We start from the raw sequence: 15,122 nt of genomic DNA on the forward strand, positions 1-15,122 counted from the left end.
TGCTGCAGGCGCCTGTTAGCAAAAACAGTATAAACCGGAATTGCCGAGTAAGTCATACATAGATGCACGTAGCTTTGCCTCAAAAAAGAAAAAACATGCACGTAGCTGGCAAGTTTGGTTGGGTTCAACTGAACCCAACGACAGTACATTGGCTCCGCCCCTGTCATCAAGCGTGGTGGGATGGCACGACCGGTAGGATCAGCTTAGGCGTGAAATTTCCTTGTAATTAATGACAATACAAATAACAAAGAAGAAAGTAGAAAATCAGTAAGTTTTACACTGCATAAAACCTTGTCTCTCTCGCCAGTTTGAAATTGTTGTTGTACCGTCATCTCTGCCACAGTGGTAAGCTTGGGCCATCCGCATTGTCATAGCCACTGTCCTGGGCCAAGGTTTTAGTGGGGTTTGAAAGAAAATCATTTTGGTTAACTCTATATATATACTCCTACATACTGGTGGTAGAGAACATACGATGCCTTAGTGAAGTTGCAGGGTTGACTCTAGAATGTAGCTATATTTTTTTTGTACTTTTTTTTGAATTTTAAACTTATGGTTTATCAATTTATCCAAAATTCACAACAAAATATTTTTGAAATACATCAAATTAGTCACAAAAATAATAAATGAAATCCAAAACATTGGCCACAGAAGAGGCCTCCTGTGACACAATTCTATATGCTAATGTGTATGAATTACATCAAACGGGTGACTGCTCCCACTAAAAAAACTGGTACTGGCTTGTGATTTTGCAAGTGCACAGGCAGTTGACCATAGTGGAGATCAGTGTCGTTGAGTGCACTAACGGCATCATGGCTATTTTTCGAGGCATACCACTAGCCACGCTCACCATAGCTTTGTGTCTAATTATATATTTTGCAAGACCCATCGAAAAATAGGACCTTGCGTTGGCGGCACCTCCAGGCCGCCAGCGCTAGAGGCTCCTTCTCTTTATCTCCTCCTCTCACCATTGTCGATGCGCTACCGGGCATAACCTGAATGGTCGGTGGCGGCGGGGTTTGCCTCTGACAAGGGGTGTGGAAGGCCCTATCTTCGTGGGGGCCAGGCAACGCAGAGATGAAGAGGACAGTGGCCCTTGGTGGGCTTCCGACTAGTGCACCGTAGCAACAAAAGGTAGCCCACCCTACTCCATTGTCTTCCATTCCTGGAGCAGCAACATCGGCCGGCGTTTTTGTGCCCGCATCCAGCCTACTTCGACCGTGTTTTCCCGTGGTAGTGTGTGTGGACACATGGCAACATAGTGTCGGCTTCGGTAGCCGATGTCTAACGCATCTACGACATCCATCAACGACGATTGTCAGTGGAGCTATACAGTTGACGGTTTCATGTCAATCTGGCAGGTGGAGCATGGGCAGATCGGCTAGGGCTTCATGTATACAAGTGTGCCGTCTGTGATGCATGTCCTATAGATAGCAGTCCCAACCTCCAGGTGGCGTGGTGCAATGGTGTTGTCCCCCCCCCCCCCCCCCCCCCCCCCCCCCACATCCAGCTAGGCTAGATTGACAAATACGGTAGGAATGTAGTTCATCTCAGGAACAACCCCTGCTCCCTCCTCTAGGGTTCCTCCTCCCTCCCCCTTGCTCCCCCCGCAGCCGCCGGCCACGCTTGTCCCGCCCCGCCTCCCTCCCCCCTCCCCCTCCTCTGCCTCCCCGTCTGCTCGCTCCCCCCCCCCCCCCCCGCGGGAGACGGCCGCACCCCGGCTTCCTCCTCTCCTCCGGCCCTCCTTCTCCACTCCCGCCACCGCCGGCGATGTCCGTCGAGCACTGCCCACGCGGCGCCGGCGGTGGCGGGCCGTTCTTTCCCCACACATGCGTGGGGAGGCACGGGGCCTCCGGATGGAGGCAGTGCCGCTCGGCCAGCGGCGGTGTGGCTCGGCGGTGGCAATTCCGTGGGCCCGGGTGCCCTTGACGCGGTGACGCGACCGTTGGTTCCGGGCGGCGCGGTGGCGCTGGCGGCTGGCGTCGCCCGCTCGGCCCAGATCTAGGACCTTTAGGGCCCGATCTGGGCTGGCTCGGGCCGGCGGCTCGACGCGCGGCGGCCCGCTGCTCCCTGGTGGTGGCGAGGCATCGGTGGTCTTCGGGCGGTGCTGGCTTCGTTGGCCGGCGTGCTGTAGCGTGGGGACAGGGACTGTCCGGACGATTGTCCAGACCCATTTGGGTCCGGCTGGGCCGTCGGGGCCTGGCAAGTCCTTGTCGCCGCGTTCGGTCGGCTCCACGTGAGCGATGGAGGTTGTCCCCTCCCGCCGGTCGAGTTGTGGTTGCCGCCGTGGCCGTTGTCTCCTTCCCTCCCCCAGGTCTCGTGTTGGCGGCCCAGTGAGATGGCGATGTTGGTTCGGTGACCGTGGTGGCACATGCTGGTGGGCGGCAGATTGGGTGATGCATTTCGGATAGTCCGTGGTGGTGGTGGTTGTTTGGCTCGGGAGAAATCCCTGACGGCTCGTCTGGCTCCGACGCGCTGATGCCTGTGGGCGCCGCCGGACCTTCCTGAAGGGCGTTGGGTATACCCCTTCCCCACTGCCCTCTGCGTATCGGGGGAAACCCTAGGACTCATCCGGGCAACGGCGGCGGCGTCGTCGCATTCCTTCTTGAAGGTGTAGCTTGGTACGCAATGCTCCGGAATGCTAATCGCAGTGGTACTTCTCCGGTGGGTGCAGCGGTTGCAGGTCTTCGTCGCTTAGTCGATCCGCCGGTGTTGGCATTTGTTTCTCTTTTTTTTTCTCTTGTTTTTTTCTTTTCGGCTTGTTTGTGCTGCGGCCCCATCGAGTTGGATGTATCAGATCAACGCTTTATAATATAAAGCAGAGGGAAACCCTTTATCGTCAAATACGGTAGGAAACTCCTAGATGGTGATGAGGCAGTGGCTAGAAGCAACAAGGAGGCAGCCCTGAACATGTTTCCAGCGTTTTCTCCTACATTTCCCCCCTCTTTATGTAGGCCAATTTGTTGAGCATCAGTGCTTAAGTTTGCTTGCCATCACTAAATAATCAATCATATATGGGCCATATAATATGGCTGTGCACATCAACAGGTCTAGAGGGCAGGGATTGATCTACATTAAAAAAAAATAACAAACCAATAGTTAACAAAATGCCTAGGATACGACCCAACCAGCCGCGCGCCACCCGCCTTCCACATGTACAAATCGCTTGGATAAAACATTTAGTAGTTTTGTGGTGGTGGCTTGTGTTTTAAATACTCCATCCGTTCATAAATATAAAATGTTTTTGATATTTTTAATACAGACTACATGCAGACTGAAATGAGTCACAAACACACTATATCGTGTCTATGTATATCCGATTTAGAAAAAAGTTAGAACATCTTATATTTGTGAACGGAGGGAGTACACATGCATAGCCGCCATAAGAAGGTGGTGACATGAAAACCAAAGTAGCTCTATTGACCCAAAACAGAGACCGCACAAGGAAAAAGGAAGGCCAATAGTAATAACATATTAAATGGAGAAACAACTTGTGTGATTTTGAACTGCATTTAAATTTCTAGCTCTGATGTTTAATTTGAATGAATGTATTGTATAAACGCTTGTAATTACCCTCCCTCCAGTATACGTAAACGGTTTTAACTCCCGCCATGACCGAACGCATTGTCTCCCAAACGAAGAGTGCACTTCAAATTGTGCCTATGAAGACAACAAACACTCGAGAACAAATGATCTATATCGTTCATACAAGAGGGAAAAAATAGCCAGTTATAAACATTGTACATAGATTTGTCGCTTGCCGACATTGCATTAAACTAACTAGATGTATAGATTTGTTCGAAACGGAGGATTACCACTGGCTGTGATATAGATACACTAGTTGTTGCGGGAGATGCATGTGCATACTTGTCGGTGCGGGTGGATACCTTGGTGTTGTGAAACGCAGCACAGGTGTTGGCCTCCCATTCTGAATGACCAGAACAAACTCTCAAGCCATCCAGGCGACCAACTCGTCGGCTATGTTTGCGCATTCACCCACCTTGTTGATGGCGCACTCCATCGCCAACCACCATGTGTTCTCTTCCAAAGACTGGGCCGGGTGGGCCTCGTGGCGGGGATCCCAGTCTTGCCTAACAGTGAGGGCGCGGGGCTGGGGTGGCTGCGGCATGTATTAGGCAGTGTCTCCGGGTAGCTTCTGCATGGTTAGGCATACAATGTCATCTGCGAGTATAGTACACACATTCAACTGTGTGAAATTGTGTGAACTTTGTTCGACACAGTTTCGACAAATTTTACTGTGTGAAATGTAAAACATATTGCGCATAGTTGAGCTCATAAAACCCTCTTCAAATTATCTCACACATGGTTTATTTATCAAACGTTGTGAGGTGCCCGCCAACATCACACAGATTCATCCATCTAACCTGTCGGCAAGACATTGCACACAATTATTTACTAGTGATCATGCGCGATGTGCAAACCATCACACCCATGATTTTTATAATGTGTGTCATGCATTGTTCATCACTAACATGTGCGGTTGGGTTGGGGGGGGGGGGGGGGGGGGGGGGGGGGGGCTTAACAGCACAATTGTGCACTAGTGCAAGCATAGGTTAGCAAAACCATAATAACACTAGATGAGACCCGACTGGACATCACAATGACATAGCAATGTGTGCAAGCTAATTAGGTAATCCCAAATTTGCTGGCCTTATATTACAGAGTTATTGTTGTTTCCGAAAAGGGGAGTAACCCGGCCTCTGGATCAGAAGATGCACACAACCAATTTTATTAAACATGAAAAAAAGTTAAAGTCATCGAGTACCAAACAAAACTAAAAATAAAAATAAAACATGACCACAAGGGGTTGGATACAAGATTACATACCTCATCCACATATTCTACGAGTGGATCGCCAGCCAAACTGGTTGAATAAACAGGGTTGCCTTCTATCTTTTATGAATTTTCTCTTTGCATGTGTGTTCTTTGTGTGTGTGTGTGTGTTAGTGTTGGTTATGGGCGTCCTAGCCACGCAGACAACGGGTGTGTGGTCATTGTGCTTGAATCTTCGATGCTTCATTTTGAGTCAATAAAGTCTACTCTTTAACAAAAAAAAACTATAAGCAACTTTTTTGTTCCGCAATTTAAATGTGTTGGTGGATATGATGAGTGAAGTGTAAAGTACAAAATCGATATAATTTGACTTTTCTGAATGTCAGATATGTGAATAGAAACAGATGTGAGTGTGACATGTACTGGTAGTTATGTGCTACATGCAACATCCGTTGTGTAAACTAAATGGTTTTTTCTCGTCTGTGTTTTTTTCCAGATGTTTCAATAGGAGGTAGAGGCAAAGAGATGGATGCCAGTAGCAGTGTTTCTCCGGGTGCCATGCCTTCTTAAGAAGCTTGACATGATGCTAGGTCCTAATGGATGCAAGCTGACCAAGGGGGTCAATGATATGTCGTAGCTCCTCAAAGATGATCTTGAAGAAATAGGCGCATACCTTGAAGATCTGTTAGAGGTGGAGGACCCTCCCCTGGCGGCCAAGTGCTGGATGAAAGAAGCACGGGAGTTATCTTATGACATCCAAGATTGCATTGACAAGTTTGTGCCCCCTGAGTCTCTTGGCTACAAATCTGACAACAAGATGACTCATGTTAAGATTCTCAAGAGACTCAAGTGGCAGAAACAGATTGAATATGCAGCTCCTGATGTGTCAGGACATGTTATCTCCAAAATCATTCGTGTCGATGTCATTCGTGCTCCCAGGAAGCTCGAGTGGTACCAGCAAATGGTTGAAAAGGTATCAGAATTCAGGATCTATGCCCGGGAGGCGATCCGACGGTACGAGAGGTACTGGCTCCATTGTTGTAGGACCTCAGCGGCACGTAGATTTTCAGCCATTGGGCCTATAATGCCAATGCCGCCACTGCCTTGTGAGAAAACTTGTTCCGGCCTAGTAATTGATGGTCGGATGAGCAAGTTTATTAACTCTCTGGCTAACGATACGGATCAGCAGCTCAAGGTGGTGTCTATTCATGGATTTGGATGTCTTGGTAGAACAATGCTTGCCAAAGTGTTGTACAATAAAATTGGGAGGAAATTCCATTGCCGGGCTTTCGTCCGGGTGTCCAAAAAGCCTGATATGAAGAGGCTTTTCCGCGACATGCTATCACAATTCCAGCGGAAGCAGCCCCAAGCAAGCCAAGACGCTTCTGATGAACTTCGCATTACTGCTGAAAATATCAGCAATTGTCTACATGGCAAAAGGTACTTTATTTTCCACATCCAAATAGCATGTACTAGTTGTATGCATCAGTATATCAGGAATTGTCTACAATATCAGGAATTGTCTATATCAGGAATCACTGTATATTATATTATTTCCCTACAGGTTGCTCTTTTCGTTTTTCACAAAAATAAGTCAGTTTCTGAAAGATGTTTTTCAGACTAGCTTTACGGTATTCTAGAAAACCTCGATTCAGTAAGCTAGAAAAGCCTCAGTAAGCCTGTCGATTCAATGGCCATTAGTTTAACTCTTCAAGTTAACTTTTGGTTGATACATAACTTCAGGTTGTTACTGTTAGCCTGACACATAAATGTGACATGCGTGCATTCTTGACATGCAGGTATCTAGTGTTGATGATTTGTGGGATACATCAGCATGGGATGTTATTAATCACCTTTTACCCAAGGGTAGTCAAGGAAGCAGAATAATAACAACTACACAGATTGAATATGTTGCATTAGCATGTTCACTCAAGGAAGAATTTGAGATGAAACCTTTGGAAGACGATCACTCAAGGAAGGTATTCTTTGGCAGGATTTTTGGCTCTGAAAGTGACTGTCCTGAAGAATTCTAACAAGTTTCAAGCCAAATTGTAGAAATATGTGGTGGTTTGCCGCTAGCCACCATCAGCATAGCAAGTCTGCTAGCAAACCAGCCTTCTGTATCAGTGGATTTATTGAGGCACATACAAGATTCTTTAGTGTCTTGTTTGTCATCAAATTCAACTTCAGAAAGAACGAGACAAGTACTGAACCTCAGCTACAACAACCTTCCTCATTATCTCAAGACATGCTTGCTGCAACTTGGTATGTATCCAGAGGGCTCCATAATCTTCAAACATGACCTGGTCAGGCAATGGGTGGGTGAAGGGTTCCTTGCTGCAAGTGAAGGGCAAAACATGGAGGAAGTTGCGGGAATGTATTTCGATCAACTTGTTGATAGAAGATTCATCCAACCTATGTCTATCAACTTCAACGATGAGGTGGTGGCCTGCACAGTTCATGCCATGGTGCATGATCTTATTGCCCACAAGTCTGCTGAAGAGAATTTCGTTGTGGTAGACTGTCATAAGGTCCGTTGACTGTCTCTCCAACTTGGTGATGCAAAATATGCCAAGATACCAGCAAACATCAGAAAGTCACAAGTGCGTTCACTTGGAGTTTTTGGATCATCAGAGTGCATGCCTTGTATGGGAGAGTTCAAGCTTGTTCGTGTTCTGAACCTTCATCTATCTGGCCATCATAATGGAGACCAAGACCTGTCCATAGACCTCTCTAGAGTATCAGAACTTTTCCATCTTAGATATCTGAAGATTGTTTGTGATGTCTGCATAAAACTTCCAAACCGTATGAGAAGGCTGCAGTGTTTGGAAACATTGGATGTTATGGATACACCAAGAGGCACTTATTTTTTTTGAAATTTTCACCAGGGGAGGAGGGGGGCCCCTCAACCACCTGAATATATTCCATCGAATTTGCCTAGAAGCCTCGCAGCTCCATACAAGATAGGTTCAAGTGAACCAGAATACACGGGGGAAACAAGAGGAGACACAACCAAAACACACACACACACACACGCACGCACGCACACATCCAGCCGAACCTCCGGAAGACCCGCCGAGGAAAGGGCACAGAAGAAGGCCTTTCGAAGATCCGAAGCCGGACGCACCAACACCACCGACCGCCATTCCAAATATCATCAGCACAACCAGCAAGGAGAAGGACCTCAACTTACACCTTCATCCGACCAAGCAAGGGGAAGAGCCTTGAACGTTGGCCGGCTGGTTGCCACCCAACAGCACCCCGCAGAGGTAGAGGTGCCATATGGGAACAAGGTGATCCATTGAGTAGGATAACGACCCCACTAACCCGGCTTCGGATGAAAATCAGACCCATTCCGGCGCATGGCTGAGCCACGATCTCGCAGACAGAGCACCACCTCCTCACCAACAAGGCACACACCACCGTCGACCCCAAATTGGCCGCACCACCACCACCATCGAACCCATAGCGAGCAGCCCCCACATAGACGAACCGAGCCGAACCTAGATGATGCCTTCAAGAAGGGATGCGACACAAAATGCGCCGCCATCACCTGTTCCAGGAGAACCTGGAACATGGGTTTCCCCAGGTTTTCGGAGGAGCACTCACCATGACAGCGCCGCCTCCACAGAGGTACACGGCGCCCGCAGGCGTCGCCGTCGCCGGCTCCGGCAGGAGCAGAGCTTTCGCCCAAGTGAGAATACCACCTCCTAGAAGCATCGACAGGTCGTGGAGCACTGCCCCTTGCACATTGCCACGAAGAAGGGCAACTGCAGCCCCGCCGCCACACATGACCGGATCCGGTCCACCGTAGGCCAGATCCGGCAGGATCCAACATGCCCCGCCCGCCCCCCATCGGATCGGAGCCAAATCCGCGGCCGGCAGGCACGTCGCCCAGGCAAGGGGCGAGCACCACCCCCCCGCACCTCACAGAGCACCTCCGCCGGACCCCCAACCGAAACCAGCAGATCCCCGACGCCCCCAAAGCACCGGGCGGCAACGCAGCAGGGAGTCGCCGGTTCGAGGGAGGCCAGCGGGAGGGAGCCGCAAGCGCACCCACCCCCACCGTCCCCGGCCACCGCGCTCGAAGAAGTGACGCGCGCCGGAGTCACGCCGCGCCGCCCGCGCCACACAGAGCTCCCCCGGCTCGTGGGCGCTCTGCGCAAAGAACGACGCCCCGCCGCCTCCAGATCTGAGCGGGCTTTGCCCGGCAGGAGCTTTTGGCGGCGGCGGGAGGGAGAGGGAGTAGCGGGAGGGGGGTTTCGGCCGTGGGGAGGGGTCGCCGCCCGGACCGCCCTGGGGAGGATGGCGCGGGCCAAGAGGCACTTATGTTCCATGGGACATTATATATCTCACACGCTTGTTGCACCTCAGTCTTCCTCCTCACACAAATCTGCTGGATTGGTCTGTCAGTGACGATCTCAGCCTTTGCAAGCCGAACCACCTGCAGGATCTTTGCATTTCTACCCCGCCTTCTTCAGATTCCGGCGATCTGAAGAGAAGCATGCATGCTCTGGAATATTTAATGCATGAACATGACAGCCTGAAAACTGTAAAACTGGTGGCTCACAAATCCTCGGTTAGCTATTGTGACGCTTCAAAAGCAAGAGTTCAGTGGATTTTGAATAAACAACCCCACCATCTCCAGAGATTTGAGGTCTCATCGCACAGCCCCATCATATTTTGCAGAATGCATTTGTGGAAGAAACTACTTAGCAACCTATGCATTCTGAAGATTGCAATGCATGGACTGTCAGTAAATGAAGTCGATATTCTTAGAGGGTTGCCTGCCCTCACTGCTCTGTCGTTGTATGTGGAGAAATCACCTGCTATTAAGATAATCTTTGGCACGGCTGCTGGATTCACAGCTCTCAAGTACTTGAAGCTGAGGTTCATGAGTGGAATGGCCTGGCTAAAATCTCTGGAAGCTCAGGCTCGTTTTCAATTCCATACCCCGAATGAACCAACTACTTGAACTTTTTTCAGAGGCTGAGCAGTGGAAACAATATCAACATGGTACTGCATTAGTCAGCATCGAGCATATGACAGACCTTAGAGAGGTCTCCGCAAAATTTGGGGGTGCAGCTGCTGATCTGCAGTATGTCTCGAGGATCGGCGTAGTTAGCAATCATCCGAGCAAATCCTATAATCAACGTGCAACTAGTGGATTCTGGTTCCCAGGGTGATAAAAGGTAGTGCCAGCGCCGAGCTACATGGTGATAAAAGGTCGACACAATCTTCCTCCTTCCGACCAGAGTACGGGCGGAGATGCTGCCTTCTCACGTTAATGGCGGCTGATAACTCTCTTTTCGTTAGCAAGGAGAATACACACCAGACTTTGTGGTAGCCGAATCTACTGCGTCAGGAATCCTAAGCCGCCACAGACCCAGCACTTGAGCTCTGGGACGGGATGTCCCTGACGCCGGGCAACCTCCGCCCTCGGGAGGGTCTTCTTTTAGTAAGTCAAGTGGCCTGACTGACTCGAAGAGCGATGGGTCATGGTTGGACTCGGAGCCGTCTCACTCGAGTCTGTTCCACCACTCAACCACCGGCTTGGGACCTTCGCGTGAATGTCATAGAACCTTACGATGGTCCTTTATTCAGTTCCAGTCACTGTTATATGTTCCTACATTTTGCAGACTTATTTTCTTTACAGAGTTTATTTATTTTCTTTTGGTTTCCGGATGAACCAAGCAATCAATGCTGTGAATCATCTATCCAGAATGCATCATGTATTAGAGCTACTGTCTTATGCACGGAGAGATCGGAGCCTCTTATACATTTCCTATGCCTGAACTAAGAGTTGGTACAACAAGTGAATGTCTTGTTGAGAAAGAAAAGAAAAAATGGAGACTGCTCTGCTCCAGCGACTTCATCTTCCTCCTCCTGAACAGAAGAGAGGATGCTATTCTTTTTGCTTGAGCAAAGAATTGGTACCCCGCACTAGAATATGTTGCGGTCGAGAAAATAAGACCACGGCCCCACCTGAACCTCGATCTCGATAGCATTAGGATTCAGGAACCCTAGCTTGCAACTACAGATCCAACACTTACAGATCAAGCTGACATGCGTCTCTCCACTGGAGCCCAGGAATGGATGGCGCCGACGCAGGCTCCTGGCGACCTCCGCCATCGCTCGCTCGAGTCACCGCACGGATCGGCCGGCCACCGAAAATTCAGAGACGATTTGGTAAGTTTTTTTCTTTCTGGTGGCTCTGTTTTCTCAACTCTGCTCTGTACTGTACTAGTTAGCTTCCTCTGCTTTTGCTCTGTTTTCTTAACTCTGAATACTTCTCTTGAGGTTTCAGAGATGTTGCCTGCCTCCTCTTGCTAATGCCGGCTGCTATCTATCATCTCTTTCTTTTCAGTAAGGAGGAATACATGCTAGACTGTCTGATGTTTAGATATTTCTTTTTTAGAAATGAAGGTATACCCCCGGCCTCTGCATCATGATGATGCATGATATGGCAACGAATCGACGACATCAGGGCCAAACACTATCAAAGCAACCACAGGTGCCTCAGCTCAAGCTCTGGGCCAGGTTGGTGCCAGCACGGGCAACCTCCTTCGCCACCGGACGGCGAAACCAGGCTGCTAAATGCGACGCAGTTTTATTTGACATATTTTACCTGCATATATAAAATGGAAATAAAACCTGAAAATCGAACTCACTAGCATGTGGGGCCCCAATAGGCTAACCGAGATTCTTAATTATATGAAACGTTGGAATTTGATGGAGAACTTTCATAACATATTACAGCAATTACATTACACATGTACAAAATGCCTAAGATTTGAAATTAAGGCACTCCTCTACGCTTGGTCCCGGTCAGAGGAGTATCTTGAACATAACTTGAAAGAATGTGATCAAATGTAGTATAAGGTGGAATTCTTGATTCAAATCTAACTACAGTGGCCTGCATCTTCGGACTAAGATCCACTAACAGCTCTGTAAAGGTCACCTGTGGTAATTCCTTTGCTGGAACATTGTTTGAGCTATTCCAAATGAACTGAAGTGGAGAAGCAGGACACAGAAGCATGTCCGTCACGTCGATTGGAAGACCTTTTTCAAGACGTAATTTTGGATGCTCACCAAACATGGAGAGGTTTCTATCAACTAGTCTCCTGCACCTGCTCAATATACTAAGCCAGGAATGAACATTCAGGTTCGTTCTCATTACATCTGCAAACAAATTTGCTGCGAGAATTGACCACCCCGATTGTAACTCTCTGGCAAACCTGTCTGCTATTTGTACTAACTGCGGGTGTTCCCCCGGGTTTGGACTTCCGAATGCGAGTGCCTTGAAGAGGTAGCTGAACTCCTCGTATGTCAGGACATTGAGAAAAATTGGATTCACAGTTCCAAAAGGAAAAGATATTCTATTTTCTCTTCTTCTCCTCTATTCCTTTCTTCTTCTCCTCTTCTTTTTCTTCTTTTTTCTTCTTCTTATTTTCCTTTGTCCTGCCCTTCTTTTTCTTCTTCTTCATTATCTTCCTAGCTAGATATATAATACTTTTCTAAAAATATAACTTTTGCATATATAACACTTTTTCTTCTTCTTCCTTCTTCCTTCTCTTCCTTCTTTTCCTAAATATATAAATTTTTTCTAAAAATGAAACTAACCTAAAATGTACCCAAATGTACTAAAAATCTAACTTTTATATGCACAGAGAACATACATACATATATACATTTTTATAAAAATGCAAAAAACAAATCATCATATATATGAACAAAAAATCTGAAAAAATATCATATATATGAAAAAAACAGAGAGGAAGGCCGGCGACCGGACCGAACGTGGCGGCGGCATGTGGTCGGGGCAGGCCGGGGGCGTGGGGCGGCGTCGGGGCAGGGGCTCGGGCCGGGGCGGCGCGTCGGGGCAGGGGCTCGGGCCGGGGCGGCGCGTCGGGGCAGGGGCGCGCGGGCCGGGGCGGCGCGTCGGGGCAGGGACACGGGCCGGGGCGGCGCGTCGGGGCAGGGCAACAACGCGGGGCGACGGCGACGAGGAGTGGGCGGTGACGAGGAGCGGGCGGCGACGGCGAGCACGGGCAGCCTGGCGGCGTCGGCGAGCACGGGCAGCAAGGGCGCGGGGCGGCGACAGCGAGCACGGGCAGCCTGGCGGCGTCGATGAGTTCAGCGTCGTCGGGGGGCAAATGTTCGATGAAACTGAAAAATTTACAAGTCCTGCTTATATACGGAGAGCATTGGTACCGGTTCATGGCAGCAACCGAGACCAATGCCCCTTTAGTCCCGGTTGGTGCCACCAACCAGGACCAAAGGTTTCTTTTCAGCAGCCCAAAGGGTGGGAAGCGGCGGCCTTTGGTCCCGGTTGGTGGCAACAACCGGGACTAAAGGGGAGGCATTGGTACCGGTTAGTGCCACCAACTGGTACCAATGCACCCCTTTAGTCCCGGTTGGTGCCACCAACCGGGACCAAAGGCCTTGTGCTGCTGCGCCCGCGTCGAAAGTTTAGTCCCACCTCGCTAGTTGAGAGGGGTGCGCAGTGGTTTATAAGCCCCACTGCCGCTCTCCTCTCGAGCTCCTCTCCATTGCAGACTTACGGGCCTAATTGTCACTGCTATGCCTGAAGGGCCTTCTGCGGGCCTGAATCCTGGCCCATCGATGGGTTTCAAGTCATATTCAGGCCGTGGTGGCCCAGTAGGTGGCATATTTTTTATTTTTTTATTCTTTTTTGCTTTATTTATTTTGGTTTGTTTCTACTTACAACAAAAAACTTATTTATTTTATTTTATTTTATTTCTAATTACTTATTTATTTTACTTTATGATAATTCTTTGTTGCTATTAAAGTTTCTAACAAAAAAGTTCTTTATGAAAATTCTTTTTGCTTTCAATGATTTTGAACAGAAAATACTTCGATAATTTTAGTTGCATCAATTTTATATAATTTTAGTTTCAATAATACTAGAGGTTGCTTATAATGTTTTGAACAGAAAATACTTTGATAATTTTAGTTTCATAAATTTTATTTATGTTATTAAAGTTTATTTTATTTTGTTTGTACTTATATATTTTATTAAAGTTTTATATTATTTTGTTTCTAATTACTTATTTATTTTATTTGTTATTTTTCATGCACCATTTTTCATGCATTTACTGATTATTTTGAGCTATAAGACCCTAAAATTGAAAAACATTTCAAATGAACTCTGAAAAGGTTGAAAGTTGGCATGGTATCATCATTTCATCCACATAGCATGTGCAAGAAAGTTGAGAGGGTTACGGCAAAAACTGGATGCACTTCGTGTACAAAACGGACAATCTCTTTCGAAGTATCAGGATTTCATACGGAAATTCGTCTGTTACAAATGGATTTTATTTTTTAAAACTTATTTGAACTCCTGACTTTTTGTGTGTTCAAAATGCACCATTCAAAGCCACATCATCAATTTTCAACCTTTTCTGATTGCATTTCTTATTTTTCATGTATTTATTGATTATTTTGAGCTATAAGACCCTGAAATTGAAAAGCATTTCAAATGAACTCTGAAAAGGTTGAAAGTTGTCATGGTATCATCATTTCATTCACATAGCATGTGCAAGAAAGTTGAGAGGGTTACGGCAAAAACTGGATGCACTTCGTGTAAAAAACGGACAATGGTATCATACTCGTCTGTTACAAAGTTGGCATGGTATCATCATAATAGTTGCGGGAGAAAGTCTTCACTTTTTCTTCGCTTGTGTCATTTGCTTATTGCGACGTAACCATGGATAATCTTCATCATTTATCAGGATGCTTGGGTCAGCCTTGACTTTGAAGGGAGGAATTTCATGAAACTTTTCATAATCTTCAGACATGTCTGTCTTGCCCTCCACTCTCATGATGTCTCTTTTTCCTGAAAGAACTATGTGGCGCTTTGTCTCATCGTATGATGTATTCGCTTCCTTATATTTTCTTTTTCTCGGTTTGGTAGACATGTCCTTCACATAGATAACCTGTGCCACATCATTGGCTAGGACGAACGGTTCGTTAGTGTACCCAAGATTTTTCAGATCCACTATTGTCATTCCGTACTGTGGGTCTACCTGTACCCCGCCTCCTGACAGATTGACCCATTTGCACTTAAACAAAGGGACCTTAAAATCATGTCCGTAGTCAAGTTCCCATATGTCCACTATGTAACCATAATATGTGTCCTTTCCCCTCTCGGTTGCTGCATCAAAGCGGACACCGCTGTTTTGGTTGGTGCTCTTTTGATCTTGGGCGATCGTGTAAAATGTATTCCCATTTATCTCGTATCCTTTGTAAGTCAATACAGTCAAAGATGGTCCCCTGGACAACGAGTACAGCTCATCACAAACAGTGTT

The 15,122-nt window shown here is 47.6% G+C and overlaps 1 pseudogene; it reads left to right on the forward strand.

Annotated features, from left to right (window-relative positions):
- The first annotated feature begins 5,316 nt into the window (after positions 1–5,316).
- On the forward strand, positions 5,317–9,987 carry LOC123166727 (disease resistance protein RGA5-like; annotated as a pseudogene).
- Positions 9,988–15,122: the final 5,135 nt, after the last annotated feature.

This window comes from Triticum aestivum, chromosome 7D, assembly GCF_018294505.1.
Source record: "Triticum aestivum cultivar Chinese Spring chromosome 7D, IWGSC CS RefSeq v2.1, whole genome shotgun sequence".
Taxonomy (NCBI): Eukaryota; Viridiplantae; Streptophyta; class Magnoliopsida; order Poales; family Poaceae; genus Triticum; species Triticum aestivum.